Raw genomic sequence first — 23,720 nt, 5'->3', positions numbered from 1 at the left:
AAGAGGAGTGTGTAACATCACATCGCCCCACCGTCCAGCATGCAAGAGGAGTGTGTGTAACATCGCATTACCCCACCATCCAGCATGAAGGAGGAGTGTGTGTAACATCACATCACCCCACCATCCAGCATGCAAGAGGAGTGTGTGTAACATCACATTGCCCCACCATCCAGCATGCAAGAGGAGTGTGTAACATTACATCACCCCACCATCCAGCATGCAAGAGGAGTGTGTGTAACATCACATCACCCCATCATTCAGCATGCAAGAGGAGTGTGTAACATCACATCACCCCATCATTCAGCATGCAAGAGGAGTGTGTAACATCACATCACCCCACCGTCCAGCATGCAAGAGGAATGTGTGTAACATCACATCACCCCACCATCCAGCATGCAAGAGGAGTGTGTAACATCACATCACCCCACCATCCAGCATGCAAGGGGAGTGTGTAACATCACATCACCCCACCATCCAGCATGCAAGGGGAGTGTGTAACATTACATCACCCCACCATCCAGCATGCAACAGGAGTGTGTGTAACATCACATCGCCCCACCATCCAGCATGCAAGAGGCTTGAGTAACATCACATCGCCCCACCGTCCAGCATGCAAGAGGAGTGTGTGTAACATCGCATTACCCCACCATCCAGCATGCAAGAGGAGTGTGTGTAACATCACATCACCCCATCATTCAGCATGCAAGAGGAGTGTGTAACATCACATCACCCCACCGTCCAGCATGCAAGAGGAGTGTGTGTAACATCACATCACCCCACCATCCAGCATGCAAGAGGAGTGTGTAACATCACATCACCCCACCATCCAGCATGCAAGGGGAGTGTGTAACATTACATCGCCCCACCATCCAGCATGCAACAGGAGTGTGTGTAACATCACATCGCCCCACCATCCAGCATGCAAGAGGCTTGAGTAACATCACATCACCCCACCGTCCAGCATGCAAGGGGAGTGTGTAACATCACATCACCCCACCATCCAGCATGCAAGGGGAGTGTGTGTAACATCACATCACCCCATCATCCAGCATGCAAGAGGAGTGTGTGTAACATCACATCGCCCCACCGTCCAAGCATGCAAGGGGAGTGTGTAACATCACATCACCCCACCGTCCAGCATGCAAGAGGAGTGTGTGTAACATCACATCGCCCCACCATCCAGCATGCAAGAGACGTGAGTAACATCACATCCCCCCACCATTCAGCATGCAAGAGGAGTGTATAACATCACATCCCCCCACCATCCAGCATGCAAGAGGAGTGTGTAACATCACATCGCCCCACCATCCAGCATGCAAGAGGAGTGTGTAACATCACATCGCCCCACCGTCCAGCATGCAAGAGGAGTGTGTGTAACATCGCATTACCCCACCATCCAGCATGAAGGAGGAGTGTGTGTAACATCACATCACCCCACCATCCAGCATGCAAGAGGAGTGTGTAACATCACATCGCCCCACCATCCAGCATGCAAGAGGAGTGTATAACATCACATCCCCCCACCGTCCAGCATGCAAGGGGAGTGTGTAACATCACATCGCCCCACCATCCAGCATGCAAGAGGAGTGTGTAACATCACATCGCCCCACCATCCAGCATGCAAGAGCAGTGTGTAACATCACATCGCCCCACCGTCCAGCATGCAAGAGGAGTGTGTGTAACATCGCATTACCCCACCATCCAGCATGAAGGAGGAGTGTGTGTAACATCACATCACACCACCATCCAGCATGCAAGAGGAGTGTGTGTAACATCACATTGCCCCACCATCCAGCATGCAAGAGGAGTGTGTAACATTACATCACCCCACCATCCAGCATGCAAGAGGAGTGTGTGTAACATCACATAACCCCACCGTCCAGCATGCAAGGGGAGTGTGTAACATCACATCACCCCACCATCCAGCATGCAAGGGGAGTGTGTGTAACATCACATCACCCCATCATCCAGCATGCAAGAGGAGTGTGTGACATCACATCGCCCCACCGTCCAAGCATGCAAGGGGAGTGTGTAACATCACATCACCCCACCATCCAGCATGCAAGAGGAGTGTGTGTAACATCACATCGCCCCACCATCCAGCATGCAAGAGACGTGAGTAACATCACATCCCCCCACCATCCAGCATGCAAGAGGAGTGTATAACATCACATCCCCCCACCGTCCAGCATGCAAGGGGAGTGTGTAACATCACATCGCCCCACCATCCAGCATGCAAGAGGAGTGTGTAACATCACATCGCCCCACCATCCAGCATGCAAGAGGAGTGTGTAACATCACATCGCCCCACCGTCCAGCATGCAAGAGGAGTGTGTGTAACATCGCATTACCCCACCATCCAGCATGCAAGAGGAGTGTGTGTAACATCACATCACCCCATCATTCAGCATGCAAGAGGAGTGTGTAACATCACATCACCCCACCGTCCAGCATGCAAGAGGAGTGTGTGTAACATCACATCACCCCACCATCCAGCATGCAAGAGGAGTGTGTAACATCACATCACCCCACCATTCAGCATGCAAGGGGAGTGTGTAACATTACATCACCCCACCATCCAGCATGCAACAGGAGTGTGTGTAACATCACATCGCCCCACCATCCAGCATGCAAGAGGCTTGAGTAACATCACATCACCCCACCGTCCAGCATGCAAGGGGAGTGTGTAACATCACATCACCCCACCATCCAGCATGCAAGGGGAGTGTGTGTAACATCACATCACCCCATCATCCAGCATGCAAGAGGAGTGTGTGACATCACATCGCCCCACCGTCCAAGCATGCAAGGGGAGTGTGTAACATCACATCACCCCACCATCCAGCATGCAAGAAGAGTGTGTGTAACATCACATCCCCCCACCATCCAGCATGCAAGAGGAGTGTGTAACATCACATCGCCCCACCATCCAGCATGCAAGAGGAGTGTGTAACATCACATCGCCCCACCGTCCAGCATGCAAGAGGAGTGTGTGTAACATCGCATTACCCCACCATCCAGCATGAAGGAGGAGTGTGTGTAACATCACATCACCCCACCATCCAGCATGCAAGAGGAGTGTGTAACATCACATCGCCCCACCATCCAGCATGCAAGAGGAGTGTATAACATCACATCCCCCCACCGTCCAGCATGCAAGGGGAGTGTGTAACATCACATCGCCCCACCATCCAGCATGCAAGAGGAGTGTGTAACATCACATCGCCCCACCATCCAGCATGCAAGAGCAGTGTGTAACATCACATCGCCCCACCGTCCAGCATGCAAGAGGAGTGTGTGTAACATCGCATTACCCCACCATCCAGCATGAAGGAGGAGTGTGTGTAACATCACATCACACCACCATCCAGCATGCAAGAGGAGTGTGTGTAACATCACATTGCCCCACCATCCAGCATGCAAGAGGAGTGTGTAACATTACATCACCCCACCATCCAGCATGCAAGAGGAGTGTGTGTAACATCACATAACCCCACCGTCCAGCATGCAAGGGGAGTGTGTAACATCACATCACCCCACCATCCAGCATGCAAGGGGAGTGTGTGTAACATCACATCACCCCATCATCCAGCATGCAAGAGGAGTGTGTGACATCACATCGCCCCACCGTCCAAGCATGCAAGGGGAGTGTGTAACATCACATCACCCCACCATCCAGCATGCAAGAGGAGTGTGTGTAACATCACATCGCCCCACCATCCAGCATGCAAGAGACGTGAGTAACATCACATCCCCCCACCATCCAGCATGCAAGAGGAGTGTATAACATCACATCCCCCCACCGTCCAGCATGCAAGGGGAGTGTGTAACATCACATCGCCCCACCATCCAGCATGCAAGAGGAGTGTGTAACATCACATCGCCCCACCATCCAGCATGCAAGAGGAGTGTGTAACATCACATCGCCCCACCGTCCAGCATGCAAGAGGAGTGTGTGTAACATCGCATTACCCCACCATCCAGCATGCAAGAGGAGTGTGTGTAACATCACATCACCCCATCATTCAGCATGCAAGAGGAGTGTGTAACATCACATCACCCCACCGTCCAAGCATGCAAGGGGAGTGTGTAACATCACATCACCCCACCATCCAGCATGCAAGAAGAGTGTGTGTAACATCACATCGCCCCACCATCCAGCATGCAAGAGACGTGAGTAACATCACATCCCCCCACCATTCAGCATGCAAGAGGAGTGTATAACATCACATCCCCCCACCATCCAGCATGCAAGAGGAGTGTGTAACATCACATCGCCCCACCATCCAGCATGCAAGAGGAGTGTGTGTAACATCACATCACCCCATCATTCAGCATGCAAGAGGAGTGTGTAACATCACATCACCCCATCATTCAGCATGCAAGAGGAGTGTGTAACATCACATCTCCCCACCGTCCAGCATGCAAGAGGAGTGTGTGTAACATCACATCACCCCACCATCCAGCATGCAAGAGGAGTGTGTAACATCACATCACCCCACCATCCAGCATGCAAGGGGAGTGTGTAACATCACATCACCCCACCATCCAGCATGCAAGGGGAGTGTGTAACATTACATCACCCCACCATCCAGCATGCAACAGGAGTGTGTGTAACATCACATCGCCCCACCATCCAGCATGCAAGAGGCTTGAGTAACATCACATCGCCCCACCGTCCAGCATGCAAGAGGAGTGTGTGTAACATCGCATTACCCCACCATCCAGCATGCAAGAGGAGTGTGTGTAACATCACATCACCCCATCATTCAGCATGCAAGAGGAGTGTGTAACATCACATCACCCCACCGTCCAGCATGCAAGAGGAGTGTGTGTAACATCACATCACCCCACCATCCAGCATGCAAGAGGAGTGTGTAACATCACATCACCCCACCATCCAGCATGCAAGGGGAGTGTGTAACATTACATCACCCCACCATCCAGCATGCAACAGGAGTGTGTGTAACATCACATCGCCCCACCATCCAGCATGCAAGAGGCTTGAGTAACATCACATCACCCCACCGTCCAGCATGCAAGGGGAGTGTGTAACATCACATCACCCCACCATCCAGCATGCAAGGGGAGTGTGTGTAACATCACATCACCCCATCATCCAGCATGCAAGAGAAGTGTGTGACATCACATCGCCCCACCGTCCAAGCATGCAAGGGGAGTGTGTAACATCACATCACCCCACCGTCCAGCATGCAAGAGGAGTGTGTGTAACATCACATCGCCCCACCATCCAGCATGCAAGAGACGTGAGTAACATCACATCCCCCCACCATTCAGCATGCAAGAGGAGTGTATAACATCACATCCCCCCACCATCCAGCATGCAAGAGGAGTGTGTAACATCACATCGCCCCACCATCCAGCATGCAAGAGGAGTGTGTAACATCACATCGCCCCACCGTCCAGCATGCAAGAGGAGTGTGTGTAACATCGCATTACCCCACCATCCAGCATGAAGGAGGAGTGTGTGTAACATCACATCACCCCACCATCCAGCATGCAAGAGGAGTGTGTAACATCACATCGCCCCACCATCCAGCATGCAAGAGGAGTGTATAACATCACATCCCCCCACCGTCCAGCATGCAAGGGGAGTGTGTAACATCACATCGCCCCACCATCCAGCATGCAAGAGGAGTGTGTAACATCACATCGCCCCACCATCCAGCATGCAAGAGTAGAGTGTAACATCACATCGCCCCACCGTCCAGCATGCAAGAGGAGTGTGTGTAACATCGCATTACCCCACCATCCAGCATGAAGGAGGAGTGTGTGTAACATCACATCACACCACCATCCAGCATGCAAGAGGAGTGTGTGTAACATCACATTGCCCCACCATCCAGCATGCAAGAGGAGTGTGTGTAACATCACATAACCCCACCGTCCAGCATGCAAGGGGAGTGTGTAACATCACATCACCCCACCATCCAGCATGCAAGGGGAGTGTGTGTAACATCACATCACCCCATCATCCAGCATGCAAGAGGAGTGTGTGACATCACATCGCCCCACCGTCCAAGCATGCAAGGGGAGTGTGTAACATCACATCACCCCACCATCCAGCATGCAAGAGGAGTGTGTGTAACATCACATCGCCCCACCATCCAGCATGCAAGAGACGTGAGTAACATCACATCCCCCCACCATCCAGCATGCAAGAGGAGTGTATAACATCACATCCCCCCACCGTCCAGCATGCAAGGGGAGTGTGTAACATCACATCGCCCCACCATCCAGCATGCAAGAGGAGTGTGTAACATCACATCGCCCCACCATCCAGCATGCAAGAGGAGTGTGTAACATCACATCGCCCCACCGTCCAGCATGCAAGAGGAGTGTGTGTAACATCGCATTACCCCACCATCCAGCATGCAAGAGGAGTGTGTGTAACATCACATCACCCCATCATTCAGCATGCAAGAGGAGTGTGTAACATCACATCACCCCACCGTCCAGCATGCAAGAGGAGTGTGTGTAACATCACATCACCCCACCATCCAGCATGCAAGAGGAGTGTGTAACATCACATCACCCCACCATCCAGCATGCAAGGGGAGTGTGTAACATTACATCACCCCACCATCCAGCATGCAACAGGAGTGTGTGTAACATCACATCGCCCCACCATCCAGCATGCAAGAGGCTTGAGTAACATCACATCACCCCACCGTCCAGCATGCAAGGGGAGTGTGTAACATCACATCACCCCACCATCCAGCATGCAAGGGGAGTGTGTGTAACATCACATCACCCCATCATCCAGCATGCAAGAGGAGTGTGTGACATCACATCGCCCCACCGTCCAAGCATGCAAGGGGAGTGTGTAACATCACATCACCCCACCATCCAGCATGCAAGAGGAGTGTGTGTAACATCACATCGCCCCACCATCCAGCATGCAAGAGACGTGAGTAACATCACATCCCCCCACCATTCAGCATGCAAGAGGAGTGTATAACATCACATCCCCCCACCATCCAGCATGCAAGAGGAGTGTGTAACATCACATCGCCCCACCATCCAGCATGCAAGAGGAGTGTGTAACATCACATCGCCCCACCGTCCAGCATGCAAGAGGAGTGTGTGTAACATCGCATTACCCCACCATCCAGCATGAAGGAGGAGTGTGTGTAACATCACATCACCCCACCATCCAGCATGCAAGAGGAGTGTGTAACATCACATCGCCCCACCATCCAGCATGCAAGAGGAGTGTGTAACATCACATCGCCCCACCATCCAGCATGCAAGAGGAGTGTGTAACATCACATCGCCCCACCGTCCAGCATGCAAGAGGAGTGTGTGTAACATCGCATTACCCCACCATCCAGCATGAAGGAGGAGTGTGTGTAACATCACATCAACCCACCATCCAGCATGCAAGAGGAGTGTGTGTAACATCACATTGCCCCACCATCCAGCATGCAAGAGGAGTGTGTAACATTACATCACCCCACCATCCAGCATGCAAGAGGAGTGTGTGTAACATCACATCACCCCATCATTCAGCATGCAAGAGGAGTGTGTAACATCACATCACCCCACCGTCCAGCATGCAAGAGGAGTGTGTGTAACATCACATCACCCCACCATCCAGCATGCAAGAGGAGTGTGTAACATCACATCACCCCACCATCCAGCATGCAAGGGGAGTGTGTAACATTACATCACCCCACCATCCAGCATGCAACAGGAGTGTGTGTAACATCACATCGCCCCACCATCCAGCATGCAAGAGGCTTGAGTAACATCACATCACCCCACCGTCCAGCATGCAAGGGGAGTGTGTAACATCACATCACCCCACCATCCAGCATGTAAGAGGAGTGTGTAACATCACATCACCCCACCATCCAGCATGTAAGAGCAGTGTGTAACATCACATCGCCCCACCGTCCAGCATGCAAGAGGAGTGTGTGTAACATCACATCACCCCACCATCCAGCATGCAAGAGGAGTGTGTAACATCACATCACCCCACCATCCAGCATGCAAGGGGAGTGTGTAACATTACATCACCCCACCATCCAGCATGCAACAGGAGTGTGTGTAACATCACATCGCCCCACCATCCAGCATGCAAGAGGCTTGAGTAACATCACATCACCCCACCGTCCAGCATGCAAGGGGAGTGTGTAACATCACATCACCCCACCATCCAGCATGCAAGGGGAGTGTGTGTAACATCACATCACCCCATCATCCAGCATGCAAGAGGAGTGTGTGACATCACATCGCCCCACCGTCCAAGCATGCAAGGGGAGTGTGTAACATCACATCACCCCACCATCCAGCATGCAAGAGGACTGTGTGTAACATCACATCGCCCCACCATCCAGCATGCAAGAGACGTGAGTAACATCACATCCCCCCACCATTCAGCATGCAAGAGGAGTGTATAACATCACATCCCCCCACCATCCAGCATGCAAGAGGAGTGTGTAACATCACATCGCCCCACCATCCAGCATGCAAGAGGAGTGTGTAACATCACATCGCCCCACCGTCCAGCATGCAAGAGGAGTGTGTGTAACATCGCATTACCCCACCATCCAGCATGAAGGAGGAGTGTGTGTAACATCACATCACCCCACCATCCAGCATGCAAGAGGAGTGTGTAACATCACATCGCCCCACCATCCAGCATGCAAGAGGAGTGTGTAACATCACATCGCCCCACCATCCAGCATGCAAGAGGAGTGTGTAACATCACATCGCCCCACCGTCCAGCATGCAAGAGGAGTGTGTGTAACATCGCATTACCCCACCATCCAGCATGAAGGAGGAGTGTGTGTAACATCACATCACCCCACCATCCAGCATGCAAGAGGAGTGTGTGTAACATCACATTGCCCCACCATCCAGCATGCAAGAGGAGTGTGTAACATTACATCACCCCACCATCCAGCATGCAAGAGGAGTGTGTGTAACATCACATCACCCCACCATCCAGCATGCAAGAGGAGTGTGTAACATCACATCACCCCACCATCCAGCATGCAAGGGGAGTGTGTAACATTACATCACCCCACCATCCAGCATGCAACAGGAGTGTGTGTAACATCACATCGCCCCACCATCCAGCATGCAAGAGGCTTGAGTAACATCACATCACCCCACCGTCCAGCATGCAAGGGGAGTGTGTAACATCACATCACCGCACCATCCAGCATGTAAGAGGAGTGTGTAACATCACATCACCCCACCATCCAGCATGTAAGAGCAGTGTGTAACATCACATCGCCCCACCGTCCAGCATGCAAGGGGAGTGTGTAACATCACATCACCCCACCATCCAGCATGCAAGGGGAGTGTGTAACATCACATCGCCCCACCATCCAGCATGCAAGGGGAGTGTGTAACATTACATCACCCCACCATCCAGCATGCAAGAGGCGTGAGTAACATCACATCACCCCACTATCCAGCATGCAAGAGGAGTAAGTAACATCACATCCCCCCACCGTCCAGCATGCAAGGGGAGTGTGTAACATCGCATCACCCCACCGTCCAGCATGCAAGGGGAGTGTGTAACATCACATCACCCCACCATCCAGCATGCAAGAGGAGTGTGTAACATCGCATCACCCCACCGTCCAGCATGCAAGGGGAGTGTGTAACATCGCATCACCCCACCATCCAGCATGCAAGGGGAGTGTGTAACATCACATCGCCCCACCATCCAGCATGCAAGGGGAGTGTGTAACATCACATCACCCACCATCCAGCATGCAAGGGGAGTGTGTAACATCACATCACCCCACCATCCAGCATGCAAGGGGAGTGTGTAACATCACATCACCCCACCATCCAGCATGCAAGGGGAGTGAGTAACATCACATCACCCCACCATCCAGCATACAAGGGGAGTGTGTAACATTACATCACCCCACCATCCAGCATGCAAGAGGCGTGAGTTACATCACATCACCCCACCATCCAGCATGCAAGAGGAGTAAGTAACATCACATCCCCCCACCATCCAGCATGCAAGAGGAGTGTGTAACATCACATCGCCCCACCATCCAGCGTGCAAGAGGAGTGAGTAACATCACATCCCCTCACCATCCAGCATGCAAGAGGAGTGTGTAACATCACATCGCCCCACTGTCCAGCATGCAAGGGGAGTGAGTAACAACACATCACCCCACCATCCAGCATGCAAGGGGAGTGTGTAACATCACCCCACCATCCAGCATGCAAGAGGAGTGTGTGTAACATCACATCGCCCCACCATCCAGCATGCAAGTGGAGTGTGTAACATTACATCACCCCACCATCCAGTATGCAAGGGGAGTGTGTAACATCATATCACGCCACCATCCAGCATGCAAGAGGAGTGAGTAACATCACATTGCCCCACCATCCAGCATGCAAGGGGAGTGTGTAACATCACCCCACCACCCAGCATGCAAGAGGAGTGTGTGTAACATCACATCGCCCCACCATCCAGCATGCAAGAGGAGTGAGTAACATCACATCGCCCCACCATCCAGAATGCAAGGGGAGTGTGTAACAACACATCACCCCACCATCCAGCATGCAAGAGGAGTGAGTAACATCACATCACCCCACCATCCAGCATGCAAAAGGAGTGAGTAACATCACATCACCCCACCGTCCAGCATGCAAGGGGAGTGTGTTATATCACATACCCCACCATCCAGCATGCAAGAGGAGTGAGTAACAACACATCACCCCACCATCCAGCATGCAAGAGGAGTGAGTAACATCACATCGCCCCACCATCCAGAATGCAAGGGGAGTGTGTAACAACAAATCACCCCACCATCCAGCATGCAAGAGGAGTGAGTAACATCACATCACCCCACCATCCAGCATGCAAGAGGAGTGAGTAACATCACATCACCCCACCGTCCAGCATGCAAGGGGAGTGTGTGTAACATCACATCACCCCACCATCCAGCATGCAAGAGGAGTGAGTAACAACACATCACCCCACCACCCAGCATGCAAGGGGAGTGTGTAACATCACCCCACCACCCAGCATGCAAGAGGAGTGTGTGTAACATCACATCGCCCCACCATCCAGCATGCAAGAGGAGTGAGTAACATCACATCGCCCCACCATCCAGAATGCAAGGGGAGTGTGTAACAACACATCACCCCACCATCCAGCATGCAAGAGGAGTGAGTAACATCACATCACCCCACCGTCCAGCATGCAAGGGGAGTGTGTTACATCACATACTCCACCATCCAGCATGCAAGAGGAGTGAGTAACAACACATCACCCCACCATCCAGCATGCAAGGGGAGTGTGTAACATCACATCGCCCCACCATCCAGCATGCAAGAGGAGTGAGTAACAACACATCACCCCACCATCCAGCATGCAAGGGGAGTGTGTAACATCACATCACCCCACCATCCAGCATGCAAGAGGAGTGAGTAACATCACATCCCCCCACCACCCAGCATGCAAGGGGAGTGTGTAACATCACATCACCCCACCATCCAGCATGTACAGTAAGAGGAGTGTGTAACATCACATCACCCCACCATCCAGCATGTAAGAGGAGTGTGTAACATCACATCACCCCACCATCCAGCATGTAAGAGGAGTGTGTAACATCACATCGCCCCACCGTCCAGCATGCAAGGGGAGTGTGTAACATCATATCACCCCACCATCCAGCATGCAAGGGGAGTGTGTAACATCACATTGCCCCACCGTCCAGCATGCAAGAGGAGTGTGTAACATCACATCGCCCCACCGCCCAGCATGCAAGGGGAGTGTGTAACATCACATCACCCCACCATCCAGCATGCAAGAGGAGTGTGTGTAACATCACATCGCCCCACCATCCAGCATGCAAGAGGAGTGTGTAACATCACATCACCCCACCGTCCAGCATGCAAGGGGAGTGTGTAACATCACATCACCCCACCGTCCAGCATGTAAGAGCAGTGTGTAACATCACATCGCCCCTCCGTCCAGCATGCAAGGGGAGTTTGTAACATCACATCACCCCACCATCCAGCATGCAAGAGGAGTGTGTAACATCATATCGCCCCACAGTCCATCATGCAAGAGGAGTGTGTAACATCACATCACCCCACCATCCAGCATGCAAGAGGAGTGTGTGTAATATCACATCGCCCCACCATCCAGCATGCAAGAGGAGTGTGTAACATCACATCACCCCACCGTCCAGCATGCAAGGGGAGTGTGTAACATCGCATCACCCCACCGTCCAGCATGCAAGGGGAGTGTGTAACATCACATCACCCCACCGTCCAGCATGCAAGGGGAGTGTGTAACATCACATCGCCCCACCATCCAGCATGCAAGGGGAGTGTGTAACATTACATCACCCCACCATCCAGCATGCAAGGGGAGTGTGTAACATCACATCACCCACCATCCAGCATGCAAGGGGAGTGTGTAACATCGCATCACCCCACCATCCAGCATGCAAGGGGAGTGTGTAACATCACATCGCCCCACCATCCAGCATGCAAGGGGAGTGTGTAACATCACATCACCCACCATCCAGCATGCAAGGGGAGTGTGTAACATCACATCACCCCACCATCCAGCATGCAAGGGGAGTGTGTAACATCACATCACCCCACCATCCAGCATGCAAGGGGAGTGAGTAACATCACATCACCCCACCATCCAGCATACAAGGGGAGTGTGTAACATTACATCACCCCACCATCCAGCATGCAAGAGGCGTGAGTTACATCACATCACCCCACCATCCAGCATGCAAGAGGAGTAAGTAACATCACATCCCCCCACCATCCAGCATGCAAGAGGAGTGTGTAACATCACATCGCCCCACCATCCAGCGTGCAAGAGGAGTGAGTAACATCACATCCCCTCACCATCCAGCATGCAAGAGGAGTGTGTAACATCACATCGCCCCACTGTCCAGCATGCAAGGGGAGTGAGTAACAACACATCACCCCACCATCCAGCATGCAAGGGGAGTGTGTAACATCACCCCACCATCCAGCATGCAAGAGGAGTGTGTGTAACATCACATCGCCCCACCATCCAGCATGCAAGTGGAGTGTGTAACATTACATCACCCCACCATCCAGTATGCAAGGGGAGTGTGTAACATCATATCACGCCACCATCCAGCATGCAAGAGGAGTGAGTAACATCACATTGCCCCACCATCCAGCATGCAAGGGGAGTGTGTAACATCACCCCACCACCCAGCATGCAAGAGGAGTGTGTGTAACATCACATCGCCCCACCATCCAGCATGCAAGAGGAGTGAGTAACATCACATCGCCCCACCATCCAGAATGCAAGGGGAGTGTGTAACAACACATCACCCCACCATCCAGCATGCAAGAGGAGTGAGTAACATCACATCACCCCACCATCCAGCATGCAAAAGGAGTGAGTAACATCACATCACCCCACCGTCCAGCATGCAAGGGGAGTGTGTTATATCACATACCCCACCATCCAGCATGCAAGAGGAGTGAGTAACAACACATCACCCCACCATCCAGCATGCAAGAGGAGTGAGTAACATCACATCGCCCCACCATCCAGAATGCAAGGGGAGTGTGTAACAACAAATCACCCCACCATCCAGCATGCAAGAGGAGTGAGTAACATCACATCACCCCACCATCCAGCATGCAAGAGGAGTGAGTAACATCACATCACCCCACCGTCCAGCATGCAAGGGGAGTGTGTGTAACATCACATCACCCCACCATCCAGCATGCAAGAGGAGTGAGTAACAACACATCACCCCACCACCCAGCATGCAAGGGGAGTGTGTAACATCACCCCACCACCCAGCATGCAAGAGGAGTGTGTGTAACATCACATCGCCCCACCATCCAGCATGCAAGAGGAGTGAGTAACATCACATCGCCCCACCATCCAGAATGCAAGGGGAGTGTGTAACAACACATCACCCCACCATCCAGCATGCAAGAGGAGTGAGTAACATCACATCACCCCACCGTCCAGCATGCAAGGGGAGTGTGTTACATCACATACTCCACCATCCAGCATGCAAGAGGAGTGAGTAACAACACATCACCCCACCATCCAGCATGCAAGGGGAGTGTGTAACATCACATCGCCCCACCATCCAGCATGCAAGAGGAGTGAGTAACAACACATCACCCCACCATCCAGCATGCAAGGGGAGTGTGTAACATCACATCACCCCACCATCCAGCATGCAAGAGGAGTGAGTAACATCACATCCCCCCACCACCCAGCATGCAAGGGGAGTGTGTAACATCACATCACCCCACCATCCAGCATGTACAGTAAGAGGAGTGTGTAACATCACATCACCCCACCATCCAGCATGTAAGAGGAGTGTGTAACATCACATCACCCCACCATCCAGCATGTAAGAGGAGTGTGTAACATCACATCGCCCCACCGTCCAGCATGCAAGGGGAGTGTGTAACATCATATCACCCCACCATCCAGCATGCAAGGGGAGTGTGTAACATCACATTGCCCCACCGTCCAGCATGCAAGAGGAGTGTGTAACATCACATCGCCCCACCGCCCAGCATGCAAGGGGAGTGTGTAACATCACATCACCCCACCATCCAGCATGCAAGAGGAGTGTGTGTAACATCACATCGCCCCACCATCCAGCATGCAAGAGGAGTGTGTAACATCACATCACCCCACCGTCCAGCATGCAAGGGGAGTGTGTAACATCACATCACCCCACCGTCCAGCATGTAAGAGCAGTGTGTAACATCACATCGCCCCTCCGTCCAGCATGCAAGGGGAGTTTGTAACATCACATCACCCCACCATCCAGCATGCAAGAGGAGTGTGTAACATCATATCGCCCCACAGTCCATCATGCAAGAGGAGTGTGTAACATCACATCACCCCACCATCCAGCATGCAAGAGGAGTGTGTGTAATATCACATCGCCCCACCATCCAGCATGCAAGAGGAGTGTGTAACATCACATCACCCCACCGTCCAGCATGCAAGGGGAGTGTGTAACATCGCATCACCCCACCGTCCAGCATGCAAGGGGAGTGTGTAACATCACATCACCCCACCGTCCAGCATGCAAGGGGAGTGTGTAACATCACATCGCCCCACCATCCAGCATGCAAGGGGAGTGTGTAACATTACATCACCCCACCATCCAGCATGCAAGGGGAGTGTGTAACATCACATCACCCACCATCCAGCATGCAAGGGGAGTGTGTAACATCACATCACCCCACCATCCAGCATGCAAGGGGAGTGAGTAACATCACATCACCCCACCATCCAGCATACAAGGGGAGTGTGTAACATTACATCACCCCACCATCCAGCATGCAAGAGGCGTGAGTAACATCACATCACCCCACCATCCAGCATGCAAGAGGAGTAAGTAACATCACATCCCCCCACCATCCAGCATGCAAGAGGAGTGTGTAACATCACATCGCCCCACCATCCAGCATGCAAGGGGAGTGTGTAACATCACATCGCCCCACCATCCAGCGTGCAAGAGGAGTGAGTAACATCACATCCCCTCACCATCCAGCATGCAAGAGGAGTGTGTAACATCACATCGCCCCACTGTCCAGCATACAAGGGGAGTCTGTAACATCACATCGCCCCACCATCCAGCATGCAAGAGGAGTGAGTAACAACACATCACCCCACCATCCAGCATGCAAGGGGAGTGTGTGTAACATCACATCACCCCACCATCCAGCATGCAAGAGGAGTGAGTAACAACACATCACCCCACCATCCAGCATGCAAGGGGAGTGTGTAACATCACCCCACCATCCAGCATGCAAGAGGAGTGAGTAACAACACATCACCCCACCATCCAGCATGCAAGGGGAGTGTGTGTAACATCACATCACCCCACCATCCAGCATGCAAGAGGAGTGAGTAACAACACATCACCCCACCATCCAGCATGCAAGAGGAGTGTGTGTAACATCACATCGCCCCACCATCCAGCATGCAAGGGGAGTGTGTAACATTACATCACCCCACCATCCAGTATGCAAGGGGAGTGTGTAAAATCATATCACGCCACCATCCAGCATGCAAGAGGAGTGAGTAACATCACATTGCCCCACCATCCAGCATGCAAGGGGAGTGTGTAACATCACCCCACCACCCAGCATGCAAGAGGAGTGTGTGTAACATCACATCGCCCCACCATCCAGCATGCAAGAGGAGTGAGTAACATCACATCGCCCCACCATCCAGAATGCAAGGGGAGTGTGTAACAACACATCACCCCACCATCCAGCATGCAAGAGGAGTGAGTAACATCACATCACCCCACCATCCAGCATGCAAGGGGAGTGTGTAACATCGCATCACCCCACCGTCCAGCATGCAAGGGGAGTGTGTAACATCACATCACCCCACCGTCCAGCATGCAAGGGGAGTGTGTAACATCACATCGCCCCACCATCCAGCATGCAAGGGGAGTGTGTAACATTACATCACCCCACCATCCAGCATGCAAGGGGAGTGTGTAACATCACATCACCCACCATCCAGCATGCAAGGGGAGTGTGTAACATCACATCACCCCACCATCCAGCATGCAAGGGGAGTGAGTAACATCACATGACCCCACCATCCAGCATACAAGGGGAGTGTGTAACATTACATCACCCCACCATCCAGCATGCAAGAGGCGTGAGTAACATCACATCACCCCACCATCCAGCATGCAAGAGGAGTAAGTAACATCACATCCCCCCACCATCCAGCATGCAAGAGGAGTGTGTAACATTACATCACCCCACCATCCAGCATGCAAGGGGAGTGTGTAACATCACATCGCCCCACCATCCAGCGTGCAAGAGGAGTGAGTAACATCACATCCCCTCACCATCCAGCATGCAAGAGGAGTGTGTAACATCACATCGCCCCACTGTCCAGCATACAAGGGGAGTCTGTAACATCACATCGCCCCACCATCCAGCATGCAAGAGGAGTGAGTAACAACACATCACCCCACCATCCAGCATGCAAGGGGAGTGTGTGTAACATCACATCACCCCACCATCCAGCATGCAAGAGGAGTGAGTAACAACACATCACCCCACCATCCAGCATGCAAGGGGAGTGTGTAACATCACCCCACCATCCAGCATGCAAGAGGAGTGAGTAACAACACATCACCCCACCATCCAGCATGCAAGGGGAGTGTGTGTAACATCACATCACCCCACCATCCAGCATGCAAGAGGAGTGAGTAACAACACATCACCCCACCATCCAGCATGCAAGAGGAGTGTGTGTAACATCACATCGCCCCACCATACAGCATGCAAGGGGAGTGTGTAACATTACATCACCCCACCATCCAGTATGCAAGGGGAGTGTGTAAAATCATATCACGCCACCATCCAGCATGCAAGAGGAGTGAGTAACATCACATTGCCCCACCATCCAGCATGCAAGGGGAGTGTGTAACATCACCCCACCACCCAGCATGCAAGAGGAGTGTGTGTAACATCACATCGCCCCACCATCCAGCATGCAAGAGGAGTGAGTAACATCACATCGCCCCACCATCCAGAATGCAAGGGGAGTGTGTAACAACACATCACCCCACCATCCAGCATGCAAGAGGAGTGAGTAACATCACATCACCCCACCATCCAGCATGCAAGGGGAGTGTGTAACATCGCATCACCCCACCGTCCAGCATGCAAGGGGAGTGTGTAACATCACATCACCCCACCGTCCAGCATGCAAGGGGAGTGTGTAACATCACATCGCCCCACCATCCAGCATGCAAGGGGAGTGTGTAACATTACATCACCCCACCATCCAGCATGCAAGGGGAGTGTGTAACATCACATCACCCACCATCCAGCATGCAAGGGGAGTGTGTAACATCACATCGACCCCACCATCCAGCATGCAAGGGGAGTGAGTAACATCACATGACCCCACCATCCAGCATACAAGGGGAGTGTGTAACATTACATCACCCCACCATCCAGCATGCAAGAGGCGTGAGTAACATCACATCACCCCACCATCCAGCATGCAAGAGGAGTAAGTAACATCACATCCCCCCACCATCCAGCATGCAAGAGGAGTGTGTAACATTACATCACCCCACCATCCAGCATGCAAGGGGAGTGTGTAACATCACATCGCCCCACCATCCAGCGTGCAAGAGGAGTGAGTAACATCACATCCCCTCACCATCCAGCATGCAAGAGGAGTGTGTAACATCACATCGCCCCACTGTCCAGCATACAAGGGGAGTCTGTAACATCACATCGCCCCACCATCCAGCATGCAAGAGGAGTGAGTAACAACACATCACCCCACCATCCAGCATGCAAGGGGAGTGTGTGTAACATCACATCACCCCACCATCCAGCATGCAAGAGGAGTGAGTAACAACACATCACCCCACCATCCAGCATGCAAGGGGAGTGTGTAACATCACCCCACCATCCAGCATGCAAGAGGAGTGAGTAACAACACATCACCCCACCATCCAGCATGCAAGGGGAGTGTGTGTAACATCACATCACCCCACCATCCAGCATGCAAGAGGAGTGAGTAACAACACATCACCCCACCATCCAGCATGCAAGAGGAGTGTGTGTAACATCACATCGCCCCACCATCCAGCATGCAAGGGGAGTGTGTAACATTACATCACCCCACCATCCAGTATGCAAGGGGAGTGTGTAAAATCATATCACGCCACCATCCAGCATGCAAGAGGAGTGAGTAACATCACATTGCCCCACCATCCAGCATGCAAGGGGAGTGTGTAACATCACCCCACCACCCAGCATGCAAGAGGAGTGTGTGTAACATCACATCGCCCCACCATCCAGCATGCAAGAGGAGTGAGTAACATCACATCGCCCCACCATCCAGAATGCAAGGGGAGTGTGTAACAACACATCACCCCACCATCCAGCATGCAAGAGGAGTGAGTAACATCACATCACCCCACCATCCAGCATGCAAAAGGAGTGAGTAACATCACATCACCCCACCGTCCAGCATGCAAGGGGAGTGTGTTATATCACATACCCCACCATCCAGCATGCAAGAGGAGTGAGTAACAACACATCACCCCACCATCCAGCATACAAGAGGAGTGAGTAACATCACATCGCCCCACCATCCAGAATGCAAGGGGAGTGTGTAACAACAAATCACCCCACCATCCAGCATGCAAGAGGAGTGAGTAACATCACATCACCCCACCATCCAGCATGCAAGAGGAGTGAGTAACATCACATCACCCCACCGTCCAGCATGCAAGGGGAGTGTGTGTAACATCACATCACCCCACCATCCAGCATGCAAGAGGAGTGAGTAACAACACATCACCCCACCATCCAGCATGCAAGGGGAGTGTGTAACATCACCCCACCATCCAGCATGCAAGAGGAGTGTGTGTAACATCACATCGCCCCACCATCCAGCATGCAAAGGGAGTGTGTAACATTACATCACCCCACCATCCAGTATGCAAGGGGAGTGTGTAACATCATATCACGCCACCATCCAGCATGCAAGAGGAGTGAGTAACATCACATCGCCCCACCATCCAGCATGCAAGGGGAGTGTGTAACATCACCCCACCACCCAGCATGCAAGAGGAGTGTGTGTAACATCACATCGCCCCACCATCCAGCATGCAAGAGGAGTGAGTAACATCACATCGCCCCACCATCCAGAATGCAAGGGGAGTGTGTAACAACACATCACCCCACCATCCAGCATGCAAGAGGAGTGAGTAACATCACATCACCCCACCGTCCAGCATGCAAGGGGAGTGTGTTACATCACATACTCCACCATCCAGCATGCAAGAGGAGTGAGTAACAACACATCACCCCACCATCCAGCATGCAAGGGGAGTGTGTGTAACATCACATCACCCCACCATCCAGCATGCAAGAGGAGTGAGTAACAACACATCACCCCACCATCCAGCATGCAAGAGGAGTGTGTGTAACATCACATCGCCCCACCATCCAGCATGCAAGGGGAGTGTGTAACATTACATCACCCCACCATCCAGTATGCAAGGGGAGTGTGTAAAATCATATCACGCCACCATCCAGCATGCAAGAGGAGTGAGTAACATCACATTGCCCCACCATCCAGCATGCAAGGGGAGTGTGTAACATCACCCCACCACCCAGCATGCAAGAGGAGTGTGTGTAACATCACATCGCCCCACCATCCAGCATGCAAGAGGAGTGAGTAACATCACATCGCCCCACCATCCAGAATGCAAGGGGAGTGTGTAACAACACATCACCCCACCATCCAGCATGCAAGAGGAGTGAGTAACATCACATCACCCCACCATCCAGCATGCAAAAGGAGTGAGTAACATCACATCACCCCACCGTCCAGCATGCAAGGGGAGTGTGTTATATCACATACCCCACCATCCAGCATGCAAGAGGAGTGAGTAACAACACATCACCCCACCATCCAGCATACAAGAGGAGTGAGTAACATCACATCGCCCCACCATCCAGAATGCAAGGGGAGTGTGTAACAACAAATCACCCCACCATCCAGCATGCAAGAGGAGTGAGTAACATCACATCACCCCACCATCCAGCATGCAAGAGGAGTGAGTAACATCACATCACCCCACCGTCCAGCATGCAAGGGGAGTGTGTGTAACATCACATCACCCCACCATCCAGCATGCAAGAGGAGTGAGTAACAACACATCACCCCACCATCCAGCATGCAAGGGGAGTGTGTAACATCACCCCACCATCCAGCATGCAAGAGGAGTGTGTGTAACATCACATCGCCCCACCATCCAGCATGCAAAGGGAGTGTGTAACATTACATCACCCCACCATCCAGTATGCAAGGGGAGTGTGTAACATCATATCACGCCACCATCCAGCATGCAAGAGGAGTGAGTAACATCACATCGCCCCACCATCCAGCATGCAAGGGGAGTGTGTAACATCACCCCACCACCCAGCATGCAAGAGGAGTGTGTGTAACATCACATCGCCCCACCATCCAGCATGCAAGAGGAGTGAGTAACATCACATCGCCCCACCATCCAGAATGCAAGGGGAGTGTGTAACAACACATCACCCCACCATCCAGCATGCAAGAGGAGTGAGTAACATCACATCACCCCACCGTCCAGCATGCAAGGGGAGTGTGTTACATCACATACTCCACCATCCAGCATGCAAGAGGAGTGAGTAACAACACATCACCCCACCATCCAGCATGCAAGGGGAGTGTGTACTGCACCGACACACTTTATTCGAGCAAATACCCGGTATGTACCTGGCAGATACCTGGAATGCGCCACTCCTCACCTCTGACAAGCCCCGTTGCATTTGCCTTCCCAGCCTGGGTTCATGCCTGGCTGATGGGCGGCTGATCTGTTAAATGATAATGATTAGGATTTAATAGGCTGCAATGCTTCGCGTGTCTACCAGATGGCATAAATTCATGAATTGTAATGCAGTATATATATATATACTGTGCAGTATTGCAGCCAGCGGGAATAAAATGCTTCAATCCCTGCTTGGAAAATAACTCAATGCACTCGGGCAGAAAACAGACACAAACCTCAATACACCCGGGTATACCCGAATTCGTGGGACTAGCCAAGCTCGAATAAAGTGTGTCGCCAGTGTAACATCACATCGCCCCACCATCCAGCATGCAAGAGGAGTGAGTAACAACACATCACCCCACCATCCAGCATGCAAGGGGAGTGTGTAACATCACATCACCCCACCATCCAGCATGCAAGAGGAGTGAGTAACATCACATCCCCCCACCACCCAGCATGCAAGGGGAGTGTGTAACATCACATCACCCCACCGTCCAGCATGCAAGAGGAGTGAGTAACATCACATCCCCCCACCACCCAGCATGCAAGGGGAGTGTGTAACATCACATCACCCCACCATCCAGCATGCAAGAGGAGTGAGTAACATCACATCCCCCCACCACCCAGCATGCAAGGGGAGTGTGTAACATCACATCACCCCACCATCCAGCATGCAAGAGGCGTGAGTAACATCACATCCCCCCACCACGCAGCATGCAAGGGGAGTGTGTAACATCACATCACCCCACCATCCAGCATGCAAGAGGCGTGAGTAACATCACATCCCCCCACCACCCAGCATGCAAGGGGAGTGTGTAACATCACATCACCCCACCACCCAGCATGCAAGGGGAGTGTGTAACATCGCATCCCCCCACCGTCCAGCATGCAAGGGGAGTGTGTAACATCGCATCCCCCCACCGTCCAGCATGCAAGGGGAGTGTGTAACATCGCATCCCCCCACCGTCCAGCATGCAAGGGGAGTGTGTCTGACAGTATAGCGCGGTACGCAGCACATAGGGATTTTTTACAGACACCGTCTCTGCCCAGATGAGTTTACAATCTACTTTTTTTCAGGGCACTTAAAGGGGTTACAAATATAATTTTGTCCCCTGAGGCACATGGAGATAAAGTGACTTGCCCAAGGTCACAAGCAGCTGACACTGGGATTCAAATCTGGGTGTCAGCTCCTTGTGACCGTAACCACATCACTTTATCTCCATGTGCCTCCGGCGACAAACTGAGTTTCTTAACCCTATTCAGTACCCTATCGACGTATATAAAAATGCCCCCCCAGGAGCCCTTATGTTCTCCGTACCTCATTGCCCCTTGCTCATTTCTCAGCTGTAAGCAATCGCGTACTTAGCAGAAGGGGCGCGGTCGCCGCCCCCTCCCTGTCGCACCCATCCAGACGGCCCGAACTGAAGCAGCATCACATGACCGCTCCAAAGAGCCGTTACGTGATGCTGAAGTGCCGGAAAGGTCCGTGGCCCTGGCGGTGGCACTGAAAGGGTTAAAAAAATGCAAAGAATCCTTTTTTTAGGTACACGAAATGCAGACGTAATCATACATCACAAGATACAGAGAGGGATTGACCATCGCATCAAACAGGTGGGAGCTATAAAATGTATCCAATATGTCGGACAAACTACGAGGGCGCTCAAAGCAAGAACAGCGGAACATAAGAGGAACATCGTCAAACGGTTTGGTGACACAGTGTCTCTAACCACCTTAAAATACTCCACAATCACAATCTTTTTTACTGGCCAGAAGTTGTTTGTGTCTGGTTATACTCACCACCAGCTTCACGTAGCAAAGCCAGCAACCAACTGATTAGACCCAAAAGCATGATATAGCTGTCTGTGAGGAGGGTTACTGGCTCTGCACTTCCGTAACCCAGGCTGTGCTGATACCGCTGTTTAATACTGCAGGTGTAAGCTAAGAAGTAAAGAGCAACACCGAGTGCTCATTTGCATGTCAGTTCCCAGAATCCCTGGCTGCAGTGGAAGCACTGTATGCTAAGAGATAATGGGGAAGGGCAGACGTGTCTGAGACGTGAATGTGCTCACAGGTGATATATTTATTTGCTGTACAATCAAAATGCAATTGATTTGAAATGCACAGAATCAGTTGATGTCGCTCGGAGAGGTGATAAGATTAGAAAAATATCCCAAAGAGACATTTGCTGGATATTAGGGTTGCCAGGTGTCCGGTATTGAACCAGACTGTCCAGTATTTGGACACTGTCCAGTAAAAAATGAGAGGTGCTGTAATAGTGGACATGTATGTGTCCGGTATTACCTCCCTGGACATAGTGACCTGACGCACCTTTCACCACTGAGTCCTGTA

Source organism: Ascaphus truei, chromosome 19 (genome assembly GCF_040206685.1).
Source record: "Ascaphus truei isolate aAscTru1 chromosome 19, aAscTru1.hap1, whole genome shotgun sequence".
Lineage (NCBI taxonomy): Eukaryota > Metazoa > Chordata > Amphibia > Anura > Ascaphidae > Ascaphus > Ascaphus truei.
Note: the sequence above shows the minus strand (reverse complement) of the source record.